This window comes from Aythya fuligula, chromosome 2, assembly GCF_009819795.1.
Source record: "Aythya fuligula isolate bAytFul2 chromosome 2, bAytFul2.pri, whole genome shotgun sequence".
NCBI lineage: Eukaryota > Metazoa > Chordata > Aves > Anseriformes > Anatidae > Aythya > Aythya fuligula.
In genome coordinates this window covers 19,471-25,432 of record NC_045560.1, presented here as the reverse complement: position 1 = coordinate 25,432, position 5,962 = coordinate 19,471, and the positions used below count along the sequence as shown (strand labels likewise).

Genomic DNA, 5,962 nt, shown 5'->3' with positions numbered 1-5,962 from the left:
CTTCCCCCCAGTGAGCGATGCCTGAGCACGTCCTTGAAGCAGGGCCTCAATGCACATAGCCGTTGTTCGGGAGGACAGATGTTCTCCCCACGAGAGCCCACCCCTCCCCTCTTCTTCCACTTTTATTGCTGAGCGTGACGCCATACGGTATGTATGGAATAGCCCTTCGGTTGCTTTACGTCAGCTGCCCTGCTGATGTTCCTTCCTCCCCTCTCGCCCACCCCCAGGCCTGCTGGCTCGGGGCGGGGGTTGAGGGAATCCTGACCCTGTTGCCAGTATTGCTCAGCAGTAGACACAACTCTGGTGCGATACCAGTGCCGTTCTAGCTACAAGTGCAGAGCACAGCACCGTGTGGGCTGCCGCGGGGAAAGTTATCTCCGTCCCAGCCACACCCAGTACAGCGCCCCAACGGTTGAATGTCTCAGCACCCATTGCTTTCAGCGTACTCTTTGTCAGTCTGTTGTTGTTTGTTTGTTTGTTTGTTTATTTTCCCTGGACGCTGGTGCAGGAGAAGGGATGTGGTATACCCATTCAATGCCATGCTCTTTGGTCCAGGTGTTTATGAGGTCATTGTGGAAATGAATCCCATTGCCTGATTCAATTATTTCTGGCGTGCCGGGTTGACATGGGACTGTGAGAAAACGTTGCGTCTTTGCAGTAGAATGTGTTTTTGCAGTGGAAAATTCCACTAGGCTTGCATATCCAGAAGTGCTTGTGCAGGCACGACAGCAGCCCAGCAGTGGAGAGTACGCTAAGCAGATAAGGGGAAGGTTCCCACTGTCCCAAAATGAGGAGGACGGGTAAGAAAAGCAGGGCGAGCAGTGCAAAATGACTAAAAGCAAAAGATCGTGGGCCCTGTGGTCACAAGAGAAGATGGGGCGGAAGGAGAAATTAACGGTTGGTCAAGTAAAACTGGACCTGTGCGGTACAGTGACAAGAGCTGAGTAGCTCGTGAACCTGTTGCACTCAGCCAGGGAGGAAACGGGAGGAATCAAGCCTTGGGTAAGAGGGTTATAATATAAGGTTATGATATACTTTTGCTGGTTGCTCCCGCTTGCAGGACCCCCGCCGCTGCAATCGTGAATAAAACAGCTTTGCAGAAGACCCCGTCCGAGCAAGTTACTTATTTATTGATTTATAATTATTATATTCTTTCTTTTTTTCCTCCCCTCACAAGACTTGCCTTTCAAAGCCCAGGACGGTGTTCCGGGTGGAAAGCTACGTTTCCAGCCGTGCAGTGGCTGCTTCCAGCACCCCAAGCACACGGCGCTCGCCAGCTTCACGGGAGCAGGTTCTGTAGCGGGGGGGTGGGGGGGGAGGAGGGGAAGGCGACAGGGCCTGGCCGCGATGCCGGGGCAGGGGGAGCCCCTGCAGCTGCTGAGCTTCAGCACAGCTCAGCGCCACGCAGCCGTTTCCTCGCTGCCTCGATCTCACCCCTCCGGGAAAGGGGGGAGACTCGGGGGTGGGGTGGGTAACGCGTGCCGGCTGAGATAAAGACAGTTCAATAGGACAGGAAATTAAGAGAAAGTAACGACAACAACGTGCACGCAGGCACCGAACTCCTGATGCACGCTGCAGTTGCTCACCACACGCGTGTCCGACGGCCCAGCCGCTTCCTGAGCAGCAGCCGCCCCCCGGCCATCCTTCCCGGCCGGTGCTCCGCGTGATGGCGTGCGTTCCGGACAGCCCTTTGTGGCCAGCTCGGGTCGCTGTCCCGCTCGCGTCTCCTCCCGGCTCCCGGGGCAGACACAGCGTCTCCTCTCCGGCTCGAGCGCGCCCAGAGCTCGCGGCCCCTCCTCGTGCGGCGGCTCCGCTCCGCTCCGCCGGTCCCCCGGTCGCCGGGCCGAGCCCCGCGGCCCCGTGCCTCGCTCCGGAGGCGTCCGCAGGCGCTGAACGGCAGGGCGGAGGACCCCCGCCGGCGGCAGCGTCGTGCCGCGCCCGGCCGGCCGGGCCCTCCCGGCCACAGCTTCCCCGGCCGGCCGCGCGCAGCTCCCGCGGCGCTGCTCGGTGCCGCCGGGGCGGGCGGCCTGGGGCCCCGGCCAATGAGGCGGCAGCTAGCGGCGCGGCTCCGGGGAGATGGGCGGGGCATGCAAATCCCGCCGGAGGGGAGGGGGCGGGAGGGCGGGCGAAGGTAAGGGGCGGGGCGACTGCGAGGAGGAGGCGGAGCTGCGCCAATGAGCGCGGAGCGAAGGCCGGGCGCAGAGGCTTCGTGGGCGGGGCCCGCGGCCGGCGAGGCGAGGCGCGGCGCGGCGCGGGGAGGGAGAGGCGGTGCGCGGGGCGGGGCATGCAAATCGGTCGCGGGGCCCGGCTAATCGGGCGCTTGGGGGCCCGAACGGGCCGCTGGGAGGCCCCGGCGACGCGGCGGCGGGGCGCTTGGGGGTCGCGGCCGCGAGCGGAGCGTCGGCGAGGGCGGGCGAGGGCGGCGGGTTGAGGCCCGGGAGGGCGGGGGCGGGCGGTGGAGCGGTGGCCGTGAGGTCGGGGTGGTGGGCGCGGGAGCGGGTGTCGCGGGGGAGGCGGTGGTCGGCATCGCTTCTCGGCCTTTTGGCTAAGATCAAGTGTAGTATCTGTTCTTATCAGTTTAATATCTGATACGTCCTCGATGAGAGGACTTTATATTAAACGGATTTTTGGGCTCGGGAGTTGGATCCGGAGCTTGCTCCCTCCGCTCCGCGCATCGTCCCGGTATTGCAGTACCTCCGGGAACGGTGCACCTCCCTCGGGAGGTTGCTGTGGCTGTGCAAAGACAGAGCTGGCAGGCAGCTGTTGGGCGGGGGTTCGCGCGGCGCTTCCGCGGCGCGGGACGGGGCAGCGGCCCCTCAGCAGCCGCCGCCCGGCCGCCGCAGGCTTCCCGGCTCCGCGGGGGGCTCGGCGCGGCCCGGCCCAGCGCAGCGCGTGCGCTCGCTTCCCGCCTCGCTGCCCCTTCCACGGGGCGGAACGGCTCTCTGCCCCCTCGCGCTCCCGCCAGCGCATGCCGCCCCTTTGCGCTGGGGAAGCGGCCGCCTCCAGTGGCCGGGGCGGCCCGGGGCGCGGCGGGGGCAGCATGGTTCTGAAGGTTTTCTTTGGCTTGCAGCTGGCGCTGGCGACAGAGGCACTTAGGAGAATCGCATCAGGTAGAGAGAGAGCGCTGACAGCATAGCATGCGACTAGGATGCTACCTGGTGTCTCTGCCAACTACGCTGCGTTGTGCAAAATAACTAAAGCCAGAAGCCTTGGGCCCCTTACCGAGGTCAGTCTCTTATTAATAAGAGTGGGAGCCTGCCTTAAGAAACTGGCAGAAACCGGTCCTGCGGATGGGCAGGAGCCAAGGAGCAACCGACTCTGCGCAAAGACAAGAGGTCAACTAGCGGGGACGAGGAAGAGCCACCAACCTTCATCCCCATGACCCCCGACGACCGCCACCGGGAGACACTGCGCCAGCGCGGGTGGGGGGTGCCTGTGGAAATGACTTCTTGAACTACTTTTACCGTGAGGCGGGGACGGGTTGTGAATACGTATAGGCGCGCTGTGAAACTTCGTGCAAATGTATCTCTTTGCTGGCTGCGTATAACCGCGGCAAATTGCCGCGTGCGCTGCACACGACTTTGGCGGGACCATCCCCCCGTGCTGCCCAGCGCTGAATAAACAGACCTACTTTTGCAGTCTTACTGATTGTGGACTCTGTTTGCCGCAAGGCAGTTTGGCGAGCGGGCCGGGAGAGACGTTCCGCTCGGCTGCGGGATCGGCTGCGGAGCGGACGCCCCTAGGTGCACCCCGAGCATTTTCCTCGGGGGAGCCTCCGCTCTGAGCCGCTCACCGCGGGAGCAGACAAAGACCTCCTGAGGCCGCGGACAAACGGTAAGTTTTAGGGTACAGGAAGGGCCTGTAAGTCGTGCGGGTGGCCGGGGCGGCTGGTAAGTCGCGCAGAGACGTCTGGCGTGCAGCAGAGTCCCCGTGTGGGAGGAGGGTACGCTACAGGCTGACCGATGGAGATGTCGAGGGGGGGGGTCGCTGGCCGACAGAGATGTCGGGGGCGGGGGGGGGTGGAGGGGGTTGCTGGCCCCTATTGTGGTGCACTGGGAATAGCTTCCCTCAAAAAGTGCGCACCAGCCTGGGGAATAGCTTCCCTCAAAAAATGTGCACCTTCTCAGTCATCTCTCACAGTGTTATACATGAATACTATTCCATGTTACATGAGCTCTAACGCATATTCATTAATTTCCCTGAACAGGTGGACCTCTTCCAAATACTCATTTCCATACTCCTCCCTTATCTCCTCCCAGTTGCGCCTGTGCAATGTAGTCTGGTGGTCGTGGGCAGGGGTCTTTCAGGATGAAGGCAACGAGGAAGAGGAGGTTCAACTTTTTACCTTTGTGGACTTTGACCTTCTGTTGGTAGGTATTTATGCCTTTTTTGCTTATCTTTGCCTTGTTTTCTGCCAACAAGTTGTTCATCCTTCCCTAACGAGATGTTTGTTCTTCCCTTATCTGTTGGCCTTGAGTGATATCTGCTTTTTACATGTGCTTCTCGTAAGGTTCTCATCTACATCCCGGATAATTATGATATTTTTAGGTTCTCATTTACATCCCCGATAACTGGGATATTTTACCATATATGTAGCTAAATACTAATTCGGATAAGTTTTAGCATCTTTCCCATCTCAATAGCAGCAGGGAATATATTAAGAAGATAAGGGGAAGGTCCTGCTGTCCTAAAATAAGGAGGATAGGTAAGAAAAACAGGATGAGCAATGCAAAATCAGTAAAAACAAAAACCACAGAGCCTCTAGTCATGACAGTGAAGCTAGGGATAGAATGGGGGCTTGTTTAATCACATTAATGATTTCTGAATAAAACAATTGTAATTATTAAAGCCAGGAATGGAAGAATGGGGGCTCGCTTAATCACGTTAAAATAGATACTGCTGAGTGTCTTTGCTTACCACTGTGCAAATTAACTGAAACAAGGAGTCTCGGGGCCCCTCACAGAGGATGATTCCAGACAGAATGGGGAACCTGTCTCAAAAACCACTTGAGACCAACCTTGTGGATTGGACAAGAGCCAAGGAGCAGCTGAGTCTGTACAAGGCAGGGGGTCAGCTAGTGGTGATGAAGGGGAGTTATCGGACTTCATCCCCATGACTCCCCGACAACCACCACCAGAAGGCACTGTGCAAGCACAGTTGGGAGGAGTTTATGGTGACATTGTATAAACTCATTTTAGGATAGAATAAATCTTTCAGGGCAAGCAGGTGATCAGGCCCAGTCAGCATGGGTTTATGAAAGGCAGGTCCTGCTTGATGAACCTGATCTCCTTCTATGACAAAGTGACGTGCTTGGTGGATGAGGGAAAGGCTGTGGATGTGGTCTACCTTGACTTCAGCAAGGCTTTTGACACAGTTTCCCACAGCATTCTCCTCAAGAAACTGGCTGCTCTTGGCTTGGACTGGCATACACTTCATTGGGTTAGAAACTGGCTGGATAGCCGGGCCCAAAGAGTTGTGGTGAATGGAGTCAAATCCAGTTGGAGGCCGGTCACTAGTGGTGTTCCCCAGGGCTCGGTGCTGGGGCCGGTCCTCTTTAATATCTTCATCGATGATCTGGATGAGGGCATTGAGTGCACCCTCAGTAAGTTCACAGATGACACCAAGTTAGGTGCGTGTGTTGATCTGCTCAAGGGTAGGAAAGCTCTGCAGGAGGATCTGGATAGGCTGCACCGATGGGCTGAGGTCAACTGCATGAAGTTCAACAAGGCCAAGTGCCGGGTCCTGCACCTGGGGTGCAATAACCCCAAGCAGAGCTACAGGCTGGGAGAGGAGTGGTTGGAAAGCTGCCTGGTGGAGAAGGACCTGGGAGTGATGGTTGATAGTGTGTGGCCAGCAGGTCTAGGGAAGTGATTGTTCCCCTGTACTCAGCTCTGGTGAGGCTGCACCTCGAGTACTGTGTTCAGTTTTGGGCCCCTCGCTACAAGAAGGACATTGAGGTGCT

The 5,962-nt window shown here is 58.3% G+C and overlaps 1 non-coding gene across 1 annotated transcript; it reads left to right on the top strand.

Moving 5' to 3' along the window:
* The first annotated feature begins 2,525 nt into the window (after nt 1-2,525).
* On the top strand, nt 2,526-2,716 carry LOC116486918. Its single transcript, XR_004253022.1, has one exon. It is a non-coding gene; the product is annotated as a U2 spliceosomal RNA (small nuclear RNA).
* The last annotated feature ends 3,246 nt before the right edge of the window (nt 2,717-5,962 follow it).